Source organism: Bos indicus, chromosome 26 (assembly GCF_029378745.1).
Source record: "Bos indicus isolate NIAB-ARS_2022 breed Sahiwal x Tharparkar chromosome 26, NIAB-ARS_B.indTharparkar_mat_pri_1.0, whole genome shotgun sequence".
In the NCBI taxonomy this organism is placed as follows: Eukaryota; Metazoa; Chordata; class Mammalia; order Artiodactyla; family Bovidae; genus Bos; species Bos indicus.
The window spans coordinates 27,543,835-27,560,527 of record NC_091785.1 but is presented as its reverse complement, the minus strand read 5'-3'; the positions used below and the strand labels follow the sequence as shown (position 1 = coordinate 27,560,527).

The 16,693-nt window shown below is 40.2% G+C and overlaps 1 protein-coding gene and 1 pseudogene across 4 annotated transcripts in view; one reads left to right on the top strand and one right to left on the bottom strand.

Annotated features, from left to right (window-relative positions):
* The window catches only part of SORCS1 (sortilin related VPS10 domain containing receptor 1), a 578,046-nt gene that overhangs the window by 73,652 nt on the left and 487,701 nt on the right, over positions 1-16,693 (top strand). The window lies entirely within an intron of this gene.
* On the bottom strand, positions 4,107-5,394 carry LOC109574091 (lysosomal-associated transmembrane protein 4B pseudogene; annotated as a pseudogene).

Genomic DNA, 16,693 nt, shown 5'->3' with positions numbered 1-16,693 from the left:
CAAATTAAGTGTGAGGTCAATGAGGCTGTTATTATTTATCAATTTAGCATCTCTCCCAGGCCCAGTGTCTCCCAACCCCAGATAAGCATCTAGGTTTAGTGTTGCTCTCAAGCACAGCTGGAAAAGAATAACTAATGGCTACACATAGCTTTGAATGTTGTAATTTCATACACTCATTTAATATTGGAAGATATAAACTATAATTCTTATTAGTCATCATCATCATTACTACTACCATCATTTTAGGTATGAGAAAGGGAAAGTAAGCAAAGCAGTGATCCAGTCCAAATTACAAATCTAAAGCACTCTCTCTTCCTAAAAAAACAAAAAGAGAGAGATATTAGTCACACAACAAACCACTTAATTTGTCCCCAACTTATATGTTAACTAGAGCCCGCTGCCTCCCATTCCACTTTCTTCCCGCAATTTACTCCCTCCCTCATAGAGCCCAATGAGACTCACACTTCTCTAGGGTTCTCTCCCAAGATGGGTAGATTGTGACAGGCCACTGGTGAGAAAAGTACTCTTCATTCCTCGTCTCCTTACAAGGAACTGTGAGCAAGAGGAAAGGAGATCAAGAAGGCTTACTCGTCTCGGAGAGAGGCGTGGGCCGCTCTGTATGGGAGCCACCCTGGCTCGCCACCTCTTTTCACTCTATGATGCCACCCTGTCATTGTCAGCTGAGTTATGAAGTGAAGTGAACACAGACTTAAGGGATTTGGTGGGCCTACAGATAATTCATTTTTCCTTAAATTTTCTGTTCAGAATTTTAAGTCTGAAAAGAGCTTTGGCAGTTTTAGAGTCATTTTGAAAATTGTAAAGACGGATGAATAGGTATTGCTAGACTTTGGTGGGTTTAAGACTGTAAGAACTTAGAGTAACTTGAATCTGGCTTTCTGCCATTTTTCGGAGTTCAGTGTATTGATGGATAAAGATGGGGCTTGGAAAGATATAGAGGTGACAGATAACATATCCATTTTACACCTGGGAGACCTGATTTGCCTTGGCTTTACTGCATTTAACTTGAATCTTGTTGTCTTTGTATTGCATTGTTTTACCCTCTGCTTCGTTCATTTGTCCTTTCATTTATCGTTTATACACTCACCAGTTTGAGTGCCTGCTCAAGGCTTGGTTCTGTGTTTAGTGATGGGGACATATCGGTGAGAAGGACCCACCTTTTCTTACTCCTCAGAGACAGAGGAGTCTTTATTACTCCTTAAAATTCTGTGTTAGATGATATTAAAGCACAGGAATATGTTTTAGTTTCTGCAGGTTTTTCAGGATTTTCAAAAGTCTACAGTTCTTTTTATTCCACCCCACTTCGGATTTTAGATTTTCATATTCCTGGGTTTAATTTAGACTGGTCTTTCCTAAAATGCAGAGGAGTAGACAATGGACAGCACTAAGAGTAATTGGATGAAAATCACATAAAAGCTCAAAAATCTAGGCTATTTGTTTGTTCACTCCGAAAAAAGCATTCTTAGTTCATGTCAAGTACATCAGCTTTGCTATTTATTAGTGTATTCTATGAAAACATTGGTTTTAGCTTTTATTTTATTTCAGCAAAAATGCCAACAAAATAAAATTAGCGATTAAAATGCTCAAAAAAGACAATTTTTCATTGATTTAGTTTGGGATGATTACTGATATTTTAGAAGTTAACCATTGGTTAGTACAGACTTTTTCAGGAGTGACTTGTACATCATAGATTCTAAGTCAGATTCTTACTGCAATTTGAGTTTAGATAATAGCAGTGATTAAAATTAGTAATAGTGATAAATTATAGTAACATTGATAGTAATTTTTCAAAAAGCCTAGATAAAGGGGCAGGAGGGAAATGTGCGGATCTCTTTCCTATAATCTAAGAAAAAGCTGAAGAGGAAGGTTCAGGAAAGGAGGAGGGCAACATGAGGGCCTACAGTATAAGTTGTTAATGAATTTTTATTCTCAGACCCTGATATTGATGTAACTTAAACTCTGCATCTAAATTACAAATGACTAGAAGAGACACTGGAGAAGGCAATGGCACCCCACTCCAGTACTCTTGCCTGGAAGATCCCATGGACGGAGGAGCCTCGTAGGCTGCAGTCCATGGGGTCTCTAAGAGTCGGACACAACTGAGCAATTTCATTTTCACTTTTCACTTTCATGCATTGGAGAAGGAAATGGCAACCCACTCCAGTGTTTTTGCCTGGAGAATCCCAGGGACCAGGGAGCCTGGTGGGCTGCCGTCTATGGGGTCACACAGAGTCGGACACGACTGAAGCGACTTAGCAGCAGCAGCAGCAGAAGAGACAGTGTAATGGTTTCAGTTTGGTCCAATTCCCCTTAAGCTGTGCCCAGAGAGACAGGGGCAGAAAGTTGCTGGTCACCAAATAGTGGCTTTGTGAGCTGATGTTCTGATAAAAAATGAGTCAGACAGTTGAACAATATGCCTTCTTCATTACACCTTTGAGCCTGCCTTACTTATTTACACAGCTTCTCTTATATGTCAGAGGTACCCTAGCTTACCAATTCAGCTATCACACAAGATAAGCAGAGTGCCAGTCATCCTCTACCCAACCGGGAAAAAAACTGAGTCTCATCCAGAGGCTGTATCTAGATGCCGTGTGATGAGTAGCTATAAAACCTGCTTGTTAGTCACTGAGGTTCCTAGGTGATGTGCTCACCTCCCTAATTTTTCACTTGACCTTGTCACGCAGTACGGAGATCTCTAGACAAAATGGTAAATGTACCTATCACTAGTTGCACAGAGTTGAACACGACTGAAGCTACTTAGCAGCAGCAGCAGCAGTGCAACAATGGCACCCCACTCCAGTACTCTTGCCTGGAAAATCCCATGGATGGAGGAGCCTGGTGGGCTACAGTCCATGGGGTTGCTAAGAGTTGGACGCGACTGAGCGACTTCACTTTCCCTTTTCACATTCATGCACTGGAGAAGGAAATGGCAACCTGCTCCAGTGCTCTTGCCTGGAAAATCCCAGGGATGGGGGAGCCTGGTGCGTGCCATCTATGGGGTCGCACAGAGTTGGACACGACTGAAGCTACTTAGCAGCACAGCAGCAGTGCAACATGTATATAGTCTTTGGGGAAAAGAGTGGGAACAAAATAATTCAAACCATTTGAAAAATTAAAAATCACTTCAGTAAGATAATCACTTAACCCACAGCAACTAAGAAACTCAAGGAACCAAAAGGAAAACAGGCAGAGCCTTATAAGGAAGCTTTCTGTAGACACTAGTCCTTTGCTAGTATTTATCTTTTGTCTACCCTTCATTCTAGATTTTTTATGTCTTTATGTTGAATGCAATGTTTACTGCTCAAGTGTTTGACTCCCTGGTGGCTCTGCCTGTATAAGGTCCTTGTAATCTTTCAATTAATCCTTGTTTCCTTGTTACTTGTCATCACCTTCATCATCACTCTTACATAATACTGTGCATATACCAGGTACAAGGAATTATTAGGCTTGGTGAGATCTACATATGTGTTTATGTAAGTCTGTAATGTGTATATAAATATATATTTTACATATGTATGTATATATATATATACATACATTGTTGTTTAGTTGCTCAGTCATGTCCAACTCTTTGTGACCCCATGGATGGCAGCACGCCAGGCTTCCCTGTCTTTCACCATCTCCCCGGAGCTTGCTCAAACTCATGTCCATTGAGTCAGTGATGCCATCCAACCATCTCATCCTCTGTCATCCCCTTCTCCTCCTGCCTTCAATCTTTCCCAGCATCAGGGTCTTTTCTAATGAGTTGGCTCTTTGCTATTGGAGCTTCAGCTTCAGCATCAGTCCTTCCAATGAATATTCAGGACTGGTTTTCTTTAGGATTGACAGGTTTGATCTCCTTGCAGTCCAAGGGACTCTCAAAAGTCTTCTCCAATACCACAGTTCAAAAGGATCAATTCTTCGGCATTTAGCCTTTTTTATGGCCCACCTCTCACATCCATACATGACTACTGGAAAAACCATAGCTTTGACTAGACAGACCTTTGTCGGTAAAGTAATGTCTCTACTTTTTAATACACTGTCTAGGTTTGTCATAGCTTTTCTTTCAAGGAGCAAGCATCTTTTATTTTTTTTTTTTTAAGGAAATACTTGTTTTATTTATGTATTTATATGGACTCCTTACACAAATAACATTCCTGTTCTCCTAAGGGTTTCTTCTATAAATTGGAATGGCCAAGGAAAGCACTGTCTAATTTTGACTTGATTATACACGTTCAAAAGAGAAAGAGGGAGTGAAGAGAAAAGCGTTGGAAAGTCTTCGACTCTGGGGCTCAGCACGTACAACAGACGTCTCGGACTCGAGATTCATCTGAGTTGTCGGGTAGTTCCAACGCCGAGGGAAAACTAGGGGAGCCCACCCCACCCCACCCCACAGAGAGAATTTCTACAGCTACTCTAGCAAGGTGCTCCAGCTAAAGCATAGGTTTCAAACTACAGAGTTTCAACTTAACATCTAAAATTTTAAACTGTAGCATTTCTGCGACAAATAAGCTCAGAGAGCTCATCTCAGAAGAAAAATTAAAGAACTATTGCTCTGATGAATGACAAGTCTGGCTGTTGCTCTCGCGCCGCCCGACTTCCAGGCTCAGGCAGACACGTACTGGAGCGGCGGCTCCTTGGTGGCGCTGTTCACAGTGGCGTCATCGTACGGGGGTAACAGCACCGTAGTGTCGTTGCTGGTAACATAAACCAGGACATCAGAGGAGTTCCTGCCATTGATATATCGGTAGCAGTTCCAAACACAGCTAATCAAGTAACCCTTAAAAGCCAAGATAATGCTGATGAACAGAAGAATAATGAGGACCAAACAGGTAGGATTCACTGACATGATATCATCTTTGTAAGGAAAATCAGGAGGCAGCTGTCGTATGTATTCCTGGATGGAGTTTGGATAAACAAGTACGGTGACCGCAACCAAGGTGTTGAGGGCAAAATCAAAGATCTGGTAGCAGAAGAATGGGATGATCCAGGCTGCGCGTTGCTTGTATGTGCAGTACGTAGCCATGGCACAGATAAGGATCATGAGAACAGAAATCGCGATGGCAATGCACATGTTGGCATCATCCATGAACTCAAAGTCACCCCCGAGTTCAGAACTTGAAAAGTGGTAATGATCTGGATCAGCCAGGGCACTCAACAGAATCAGCAGTACCACGGCGTTGAGGATCAAGTACCAGACGCCGAGCAGGATGGTGCCAGTGCGGACATGGCAGCAGAGGCAGCAGCTGTTGGAGTAGAATCGCGTCCAGGGGGCCACCATCTTCATCGCTCGGGCCGCGGGCGCAGTGGCGCGACTCTGCGCCCAAGTTCGCAGGAGCTTTGGCCGTCGGTCCTGAGCAGCGCGCGGCTGTCGCCGGCCCCTCTCTCCCCGGCTACCCTCGCTCCCTCTTCCCGGCCCCCGTCCGCCTACCACTGGCCCCGGGCCCCCGCGCCTCTCCCCGCGAAGAGCTTCAAGGAGCAAGCATCTTTTAATTTCATGGCTGCAGTCACCATTTGCAGTGATTTTGGAACCCAAGAAAATAAAGTTTTTCACTGTTTCCATTGTTGTCCCATCTATTTGCCTTGAGGTGATGGGACTGGATGCCATGATTTTTGTTTTTTGAATGTTGAGTTTTAAGCCAGCTTTTTCACTCTCCTCTTTCACCTTCATCAAGAGGCCCTTTAGTTCCTCTTCACTTTCTGCCATAAGGGTGGTGTCATCTGCATATCTGAGCTTATTGATATTTCCCCCAGAAATCTTGATTCCAGCTTGTGCTTCATCCAGCCTGGCATTTTGCATGATGTACTCTGCATATAATTTAAATACAGCTTTTTTTTTTTGTATATTGTCAAAAAAATACCAGCTTTTTTTTGTATACTGTGTATTGTATATTTGTGTTTATGGCTAAGCATAGTGAGGTATATTATCCCAGTATAGGTCTTAGCTATTGTCTGTCAGTAACCTTAAAGTTACTTTCATCATTTATTTTTATTATAATTATGGCTTTTTACAGCTTAATTAAAATTTAACTTTATTTTGTATTATTATTTTTTAACACACTTTACACTGAACTTCTATTAATTCAGCTATTTGTAAGGCCAGCTATTTGTAAAGCCTCCTCAGACAACCATTTTTACTTTCTTTTTCTTGAGAATGGTCTTGATTACCACCTTCTGTACAATGTCACGAACTTCCATCCATAGTTCTTCAGGCAATCTGTCTATCAAATCTAATCCTGTGATCTATTCCTCACGTCCACTGTACATACCTGAATGGTTTAGTGGTTTTCCCTATTTTCTTCAATTTGTCTGAATTTGGCAATTAGGAGCTCATGATCTGAGCCACAGTCAGTTCCCAGTCTTGTTTTTGCTGACTGTATAGAGCTTTTCCATCTTCTGCTACAAAGAATATAATCAATCTGATTTCGGTATTGACCATCTGCTATTGTCCATGTGTAGAGTTGTCTTCTGTGTTGTTGGAAGAGGGTATTTTCTATGACCAGTGTGTTCTCTTGGCAAAACTCAGTTAGCCTTTGCCCTGCTTCATTTTGTACTCCAAGGTCAAACTTGCCTGTTACTCCAGGTATCTGTTAACTTCCTACTGTTGCATTCCAGTCACCTGTGATGAAAAGGACATCTTTTTTTGGTGTTAGTTCTAGAAAATTTTGTAGGTCTTCATAGAACCATTCAACTCAGCTTCTTTGGTGTTAGTGGTTGGGGCATAATAGTGGATTATTGTGATTTTGAATGGTTTGCCTTGGAGATGAACAGAGGTCATTCTCGTTTTTGAGACTGAACCCAAGTACTGCATTTCAGACTCTCTTGTTGACTGTGAGGGCTACTCCATTTCTTCTAAGGGATTCTCACCCACAGTAGTAGATATAATGGTCATCTGAATTAAATTCACTCATTCCAGTCCACTTTATGTGTGTGTGTGTGTGTATAACTTATTCTATCTTTAAAACAGTTCAAGAGATGATTTTTATAGGGAAAGATTCTTGTCTATTAAGATACATTAAATTGTTTCCTAATATAACAGCTAGGAAGTCATAAAACTAATCTACAGAACTCTTTCGGGGTCTTTCCATTATACTCTATTGCCTTTTACTTACAGAATGAAAACGTTTTTCTCCAGGAAAACTGAACATGTAGGCAAAAGATAAAGCTACTTAATAAAAACAGACTTGGCTAGTGCCACTATGGAATTCTTGTTTCCCAGAAAAAAAAGAAAAAAATGAATCACCGTAATCTGCTGATAATGCTCTAAATTTGAGGGGCCAGCAAGCCACATGGTGGGAGGTTAAATGTAGTGGGTTTCTTGAATTTTATTCAGGACAGGTATGTATCCTTACCGAGAATGAGACCGAGACTCACAAAGTTAAAAGACAGGAATCACAGGGCAATAAAAATGAAATCTAGATTCTGTAACTCTTAGTCTAGTGTTCTTTATATCACTGCTAGTATTTCTAGCTGGAATTAAATAGTGTCATGTAATAGAGCTCTCTATTTCAAAGCCACGCTTTAGATCATTTAGTCTACCCAAAAACAATGATATACATATTATTTCCATAGCTTTTTAATTTTCTTTTAACCATGAGAAAGGAAAACAAACAAACAAGAGTTTGGTTAGTTTACCCACGATCACACTGCTGTGTGACACCGTCAAAATGTTTAATTTAGATCTACCTCACTCCTAATTCATGATGTTTCCACTCTGACATACTATTTACAGCTTGATAAATTTATTGTTTGAAGAGATAAAAGACCTAGGATAGATGTTTCAAAATATCTCAATATTTTAAGCTGTTAAATATTAACTTCTTTTGTTTATTAAAAACTCTAATCTCTTAGACTTCAGACATCCCCACTCACTCCACCAAAATAATCCATCTGTGTGACTCCGTGTATCATCTGTTCACACTGGAGATTTGATAGTGGATTAATTTTGCATCTGTATATTCACAACTTGGACTTTTTGTGGTCTTGGCTAGGTTTTACCTTACTATACAGTGGATTAGGACTCTTAAATAATGATATGTCTCTAGAAAGCAATGAACACTCTAGGTATCATGCTTATATGAGAGTCCTCAGATGCTTCTCCAGTCCCTGAATTCTCTACACTGTGAAAGCAAGCTTTGAAAATCTGTATTTTGACAGCATCTGTGGAAGTGCTTTAAACTCGAAGTCACTTCCAGGCTTTAGAGTTCTTTATTCAGTCACATTCTCCTTTTGAACAATACGGCTTAGAAATTTGTCTGGTGATGGGGGAAAGGCCTTGGTTTCTTTTATTGTCAGATTCCAATTGCTTTGTGAGTGATTGTAAAATGTAGAGCTAGTGTCTGTAATGCAATTGCCTCAGCATAATACAAAATGCTCATTGTCAGCTTCTCCTGAGAAAAAACAGGGTACTGCTGTTGTAAAGGATTCTGTTTATACTTCTCCAGTGTTCAGCTGAGTAGTATCTTTAAATGTGTAGGACCATCAACGTGTAACATACATCTGGGTGTCACCAAACTTCTGTCTTTTCTGAGCTGGAAAATGGAGCAGATGCTCTTGGGAACCTGATTTACTTGCCCTATTTCTCTTCAAAAGAGACCCTGGAATTTTTTTCTCTCACATTTCCCCACAGTTGTGGTGTGCCTCCCTTATTGTGGTTTCTAATTAGGATACTGCTGCTGCTGCCGATGCTGCTAAGTCGCTTCTGTCGTGTCCGACCCTGTGCGACCCCAGAGATGGCAGCCCACCAGGCTCCCCCGTCGCTGGGATTCTCCAGGCAAGAACACTGGAGTGGGTTGCCATTTCCTTCTCCAATAATTAGGATACTGCTGCTGCTGCTAAGTCGCTTCAGTCGTGTCTGACTCTGTGCGACCCTGTAGATGGCAGCCCACCAGGCTCCCCCGTCCCTGGGGTTCTCCAGGCAAGAACACAGGAGTGGGTTGCCATTTCCTTCTCCAATAATTAGGATACTCCTTGATACTAAATACATTATTTAAGAGTTTCATCAAAATAAAGCACCGTGTGAGTTGTCCATAAAGGGCAATCTATAAAGTGAGCCTTTATCATGTTTCTGTATGTTTATTTGCAGAAGGTGAAACATTAAATTCTGCATAAGAATTCGCTCTCATCTGAGGACCCATGTTGAGTCAATTCAGTTATATGTTGATGTTCTAGCCAGCTTTAGCTGGTTGAGTTTAAATGGGATTAGCTGAGGACAAATCCAGCTTTCCTGAAAAGCACACAATGTAGTTTTCAGAATTTTTGAGATATGATGGTTTAGAAAAGCTTAGTCAGAAGGCATCTGGAATGACGTCTCTTTCTTTCTCTGTCTCTCTTTCTCTCTCCCTTTCTTCAAATGTGCATAAGTTAAAGGACTTCCCTCTTGCGTCCCTAAGATTTTATGTACTTGGACCTTGAGGTCTCTTCAGTAAAACAGATGCTTTGGGGGCAATCATGCTTCTCTAACCTTTCACCAAGACCTGATATTGTATTGAGATATGCTAAAGCTATAACTCCAGTACTTTGGCCACCTCATGCGAAGAGTTGACTCATTGGAAAAGACTCTGATGCTGGGAGGGATTGGGGGCAGGAGGAGAAGGGGACGACAGAGGATGAGATGGCTGGATGGCATCACTGACTCAATGGACATGAGTTTGAGTGAACTCCGGGAGTTGGTGATGGACAGGGAGGCTTGGCGTGCTGCGATTCATGGGGTCGCAAAGAGTCGGACACGACTGAGCGACTGAACTGAACTGAACTGATGAGCGCATGATTTTAGAAGCTGTGCTTTAGAAAATTTGCATGACCTCAGGAATCATGATTCTGCTGTTTTTTTAGGAGATGGAATAGAGTAGAGCTCCAAATAATTTGGACACTGTATTATTCTTTTTAGATAACTTCACAGTATCTTTTGAATGATTTATATTTGAAGTTTATGAGTTATAAGATTGATAGTCCTCAGAAATTTTACATGATAAGATGTTGCTTTAGACTTAGGTATTCTTCTCTTCACATATGCTCACCAAAATTTCAAGTTCCCCTCGATGATGTGGGGCTGAGCCTTACCTGTAATAATACCAAACCTTTTCAAATATGGAAGCATCTAACTTTCATGGATCCCTGCGCACATCAGGTAATCCAGCTCTTGGATTTTAAAGATCTTATGTAATAATAATAATAAAAAGTATTTATCTGTGTAGTAAAAAAAGTAAACTATTCACCTTTGAACAAAACAGGATCTAAATTAAAAAAAACAATTAAAGCTTGGCTAACAATGTTTAAAATGTGAAATAAAATAAGCTCATCTTTAAGAGAAATGTGAAAGTTAAGTTACAAGCACATAAGGCTATTTCATTTCCACCTCAGAGCCCTTGAGGGCAGAGACAGCCCTGTTATGAGAGCTGGGAAATCATGCTCTGACGACAGGCAACTCTTTGCTCCGAGGGTTTGTGGACGTGTAGGTGTGCTTAAAAAGCAAATGAACCCTGAAATGAATGTGAAGGAAAACTGTGCAATTCCACAACAAATTATACAATTACAAGTAACTCTGCTGCTTCAAACATGCCAAATGGAAACTGATCCATTTGGCAAACTGTCTCTTTGGAGGGATCTCTTTTTATCAGTTTTAAACAGGTTATTTTCTTCACAGACATAGAAACACTGTCAGGTATATTATATTTGTGTGAGTTGAAAGACGATAAGAGGATTTTTCTAGCACTTTCCCACTGGTCCAGGTAGCTTACTACAATGGTGTGCTTTGTGGATTCTTCTCTATCATCGCCACAGATGGGACCAGTGACTACTGAGTAGCTCTTGTTTTTGTTTTTGTTTTTTTCTCATTGATGTTACTCCTTTTTATTCTGTTTCTCTCCATTATACATTGCTTTTTTTTCCTTTATGCATCTTCATGTATTTATGAGTTCTAAAAACCTGTTACATCAAGAAATAGACTAAGTGATAGCCTAAGCAGGAACTACATAAAATATGATTAGCTTTTCTGAATATGAGAGGATGCAGTGGTTATAAAATGCATAGAGGAGAAAACAGTGCTGAAAGGAACTCAAGTCTCTCACCTACAGGAGGCTGACTTGGGGAGCAGTAGTTGAGAACCATTCTCAACATGGCAAATTTTGTGGGTAAGTGATAGAGTGGTACATTACAGTGGTCAGCATGTCCCAGCATTCACACTCCGTTCACATCATGTATAAAAAGCAATCAAGTCAGTTCTCTTTATTTAAGTGAATTATACAAAATTCCCTGTGAAGAAATGCACTTCTTAGAAACGATTTCTTCTTAGACATCTTATTTTGGGTCAGCCTGTGACTTGGTGACCTGAGACTTGTTTCAGGAGATGTTTTCTTACTTTAGCATGATCCACTGAGTAATCAAGTTATGATGAGACTGACCTCCTGCAACACAACTATAATTCACAAATACACACATACCTCTTATATTCATAGCAGCACTGGTCACAAGAGCCAAAACATGGAAGCAACTTAAATGTCCACCAACAGATGAAGGGATAAAGAATATGTGGTACCTATATACATTGGAATATTAGTCTTAAAAAAGAATGAAATGATGCCATTTGCTGCAACATGGACCTAGAGATTATCATACCAAGTGAAGTGAGTCAGAAAGAGAAAGACAAACACTATATGATATCACCTATATTTGGGATCCAGACATAGAGAACAGACTTATTGTTGCCAAGGTGGAGTGGGGATGAATTAGAACTTTGGCATTAGCAAAGGCAAACTGCTGTGTATAGAAAAGGTCCTACCGTACAGTACAGGGAACTATATCCAATATCCTGTGATAAACCATAATGAAGAAGAATATTAAAAAGAAGAATGTACATACATATGCAAATGCACTTCAATAAAAACATTAAAAAAAAATGATTGGCCTCCTGTAGAACAGAAAGGAAAAGATTAAAGAGGTAGTTTAGGGGTGGCTTCCCTGATATCTCAGCTGGTAAAGAATCCATCTGCAATGCAGAACACCATGGTTTGATTCCTGGGTCTTCCTGGAAAAGGGATAGGCCACCCTCTCCAGTATTCTTGGCTTCCCTTATGGCTCAGATGGTAAAGAACCCACCCACAATGCAGGAGACCTGGGTTTGATCAATAGGTTTGGAAGACCCCCTGGAGGAGGGCATGGCAACCCACTCCAGTATTCTTGCCAGGAGAATCCCCATGGACAGAGAAACCTGGAAGGCTACAGTCCATGGGGTCATAGAGTTGGACACAACTGAGTGACTAAGCACAGCACAGGCCTGCAGGTTCTGGAATAAGACAGACTTGAAACTGAGTTGTCTCTACAGTACTTCATAGCTTTGTGATGAAGTTGACAACCTCTCTGAACCTCTGTGGATTCAGTTATAAAATTCATCAGTAAGATGATAAGTGTAATGCATGTAACACCCTGTTTCTTAAGGAGTACATCAGCTGTGATCAGGAAAGACAGATGGAGGAATAGAGAGAAGGTTCTAGTGTAGAATATAGCACCCTGGGGACCAACAGTGTCTTTTGAATTTTCTACAATCTCTTACTTTAAATATAATGTTCAAGGCATTCAGATAGACTGTAATTAATTTAGGATATTGTATATTACTTTTATTGTTTTAACAATTGAGTTTTACAGATGAATAAAGAGTAAAACTTGTTAAAATTTGCTTTTCTAATTTTCATAACAATGGGCCAACTTTTAGGTCTCTGTGCTTGAAGTGTTTCTGGTGGAAGTGTGATACCTTCTTCATGTTTTGATTAGAGAAGGTCCTTCACATGCAGAGCTCTTTATAAAATGTTGCCCTGGTTGATTACCAAGGAGCAGATCGTACCAAGAAGTATGTTTTTACGAGACCACTCAGGGAGATACTGAAGGGCAGGGAAGCCTTGGCATGCTGCAGTCCATGGAGGCTGCAAAGAGTCAGACATAACTTAGTGACCGAATGACAACACAGGGACTTGGAGATGGAATCACGGTTGTCAAAGAGTGTATGATTTTTTTTTTTTAAATGTAATGTAAGGAAGTAAGTTGCCTTTAAATTGGAGGCATGATTGATGTTCAGAATCCCTCCTGGCTAATGCTGGAGTGACTCGAGTTCAAGGGAGATCATTTCATTTCACTGGTTGCCTGCAGATTGCAGAGGGTATCTCAGGGAGAGATTTAGTGCCAGGGAACTTAGCAGAAAGCCCTCTCTTGGCAGCGGGATGACTACACACTGAAAACAACATTATTGTTTAGTGGCAGCCACTCAGAAAAAGCACTGGGGGTTTTGTCATTCATTGGAAGACTTGGAGGGTGGTAATAAAATACATTAGAGGCAGGTTGTTCAAAATAGTTCTAAAAATGGAAAAGAAGCCAAATGTTTATTGCAGCAATTTTATTGCTGGGAAACACGGGCTTTATGATCAGAGTGTTTGTAATATATTCAGTTGGGTCTCTGAAGAATTTCAGGCTGGTGAGAATTATTTGGATTGCATGAGCATAATTATGTTACAATTTGAGAGCTAAATCTCTCTTTGTTTTTATCATACATTTTATTTTATTAATCTTTTAGATGGGAGCTGCTCATGAGGAAAATTGTTCACCCGCCAAAGGCAAGAGCTGGGGTCTGTCCAAGACCTTCATTATTAGCCAGTAAATCCGGGTTTTGTGTCAGCTCAGAGTTCTCCCTTTGGTGAGGTTTTCGTGGCATCTGTGTTAAATTCCACTGAGTCGTCACTCCACCAAGGATTCTAGTCAGAGACAATGAGTTTCTTACACAGAATCTTCCTGGTTTGTCTCTGGAGAATCTCTTGCCTCAAATTTTTGTTATCCACATTCCAGAATTGGGGAGTCAAATATTTTTAGAGGGTTAATTAGCTGACATCCTGGCATCCAGCAAACTCTCTCTTTTCTTGTTCTTCCCTTGTTCTGTAAGATAAAGCAGCAAGTCTTTGGTAATGGTGGTTATTGGAGCAAATGGTGATTGTTCACTCCCTTGGTGTCTCCTGCAGGAATAAATGCTATGATCGGCTGAAGCAGCACACAAAGCCAACCCTCCACTCAAGCCAACATTCTAGAATGGGGCTATTTAAAATATTTAAAAGATGTATAGTTATTTAAAAGATACATAGCTCTCGTTTACTTAACATGTGACCCAGTTACTAATCGGATCTATGTTAGCATACCTGTGGAACACCTCCCAAGAATGGTGACAATTCTATATTTTGTCAGAGATATTACCACCTTCAGAGCATTGCCTTATGATCCTACCACTATTTTTAATCAATAAAGTCTTGAGTGACTATTATGTATTTCATGAGAGATACAGTATCATAAAATGTGGCAAGTGGATTCAGTGAATTTAAGGCTAGTTTCAGAGAGACCTTACATAAATACAACCACAGTGAAGCAATAAATGACTTTATAATTGTTCAGTACTAAATTATAAGATATAGGATGTTGTTGCTTTGGACTTTCAGAAGAGAGGGATGGTGGTTAGACAGTGGTGGTCCTAGAAAAATGGTCAAGTACAAACGTATAAGTGATTCAAAGTGTGAGGAGTTTCCTAAACACAGATGGTGGAGAAAAATGCAAAGAGCAGCTTGTGGGAGAAAACTGGGTGCTGAGGGAGGGTTAGAGAACTGGGTTGAATAGGAGAGGTGTGTCCAGACCAAAGGCATTCATTATTTTTGGAAGTGTTTTCATCGCTAGAAAACTCTTCAGTCTGGGATCTGGCCAAGACTGTTATGCAGGAGGATTTCACATGCAAAGTCCGTACCCCATAATTCAATGTCAAAGACAGTCTCCCCTCCCTTGAGTGACAAATTACCTTCTCTTTTCTAATCTTGTTTTGAATTCTCTGCAAGCTGAGTTAGAACGCTGGTGAATTGAATTAGTATTTTTTATCCCAAACATTTGTACTGTTCCAGGGTGGAACCCCCCTTTTTTTTCTATTTAACACTGTGACCTTTTTCTCCAAAAAGTTAACATTCTACAATGGAAGGTTTTCTTGCTGAATTAAAGAAGAGAGAATCATTTTCCCAAATAATTCTGTGATAGTATTTAATGCTGTGCATCACATAGGAAAGACACTTCAAAGTTAATATACTGGGCTTCCTCTAAATTTGTGAATCTCTGTTAATACTCATAGCACTTTATATTGATTATAAGTGATGAAGGAATAGCAGTTCCATTTAACAGGTGGGAACCATGAGTTTTCCAGGCCTTGAATGCTGGTTTGGAATTTTAAAAATTTGTGAAAAAGGCTTAACTGATTTCCCAAATTATCAACCCAATTCTCTTCCTAAATTCTGACCTCTTTTCCTAAATGTTCTCTTCTCCCCTAGTTGCTGTATTCTCATCTAAATCTCTTCTTTCCCCCTTGATATATACAGCATGCGTAGAGTAGATTGTCATTTGCTAGACTCAGCAAAGGGAAGCACTGTGTTCAAGAAGAGGGGAAGCTCTGGAGTCAGAGAGATCGAGTTTGAGAACTGGCTCTGTGTTTCACATCAGTGTGGCCTCGACCCAGTTATTCAGCTCTTCTGTGTTTCATTTCTCTTAACTGTAAAAACATACAGTACTGGTGCCTGCATAATACATTGCTGTGGGGATTAAATGAGATATGATGTATCAAATGCTTAGTACGAGGCTTGTTTTATAATAGTAAACGTCGGCAGTTATTAATAACTTTATATTATGCTTGGTACAGCTGCTGCTGCTGCTGCTAAGTCGCTTCAGTCATGTCCAACTCTCTGCGACCCCATAGACGGCAGCCCACCAGGCTCCCCCATCCCTGGGATTCTCCAGGCAAGAACACTGGAGTGGGTTGCCATTTCCTTCTCCAATGCATGAAAGTGAAAAGTGAAAGTGAAGTCACTCAGTCGTGTCCGACTCTTAGCGACCCCATGGACTGCAGCCTACCAGGCTCCTCCGTCCATGGGATTTTCCAGGCAAGAGTACTGGAGTGGGGTGCCATTGCCTTCTCCTGGGTACAGCTAGTCTATTTTTATTGTATGATTATCTTTGTTTTATGTTTTCCTAAGCTCCATCTTGCATTTCTTTTTGTGTAAACGTCTAGAAAATACCATAGTAAAGTGATACCTGTTAATTTATGTTTGACAATAACTAGTGGTGGGCTAAGTAGTAAGCTTAAAAGAATGATATAATTTTATAGTATGTATTTTTTAAACATTTTAAGATTGAGTTTAGAATTCATACAGCAGGTAACATTGATTATGTCACCTAATTCAAACTGTAAGTGTTTGTAAAAATGGTATTCAATTTTGGAAATCTGATTACTGAATGAAATGTTTAAGTATATTCAAGACTGGAAACATGGCTACACTATGCAGAAGACCTCAGAGATGCATCACAGGATAGAAACTAATAAAACATCAGAGGGGGGAAATGAAAAAAACAAAAAACACATGAAAGTCTAAGTCAGTGGAGACAGAAAGTATGAAGGAAGAGGACTGGCAATGAAAAATAGGACACATCCCTCCGAGGTAGAGGCATTAGAAGTAACAGATGCACATAATCAACGAGCTGCTTTCATCTTGAAAAGCAGAACAGATAAAGGATGCATGTCACATCTGAGTGGTGCAGTAGAAAGTCCTTCTCAAGATTTACTGAACAAACTAACTATTCTGATGAAGAAAATGTTTAATTCATTCCAAAGTCCTAGACCTCCAGTATTGTGTGTGAG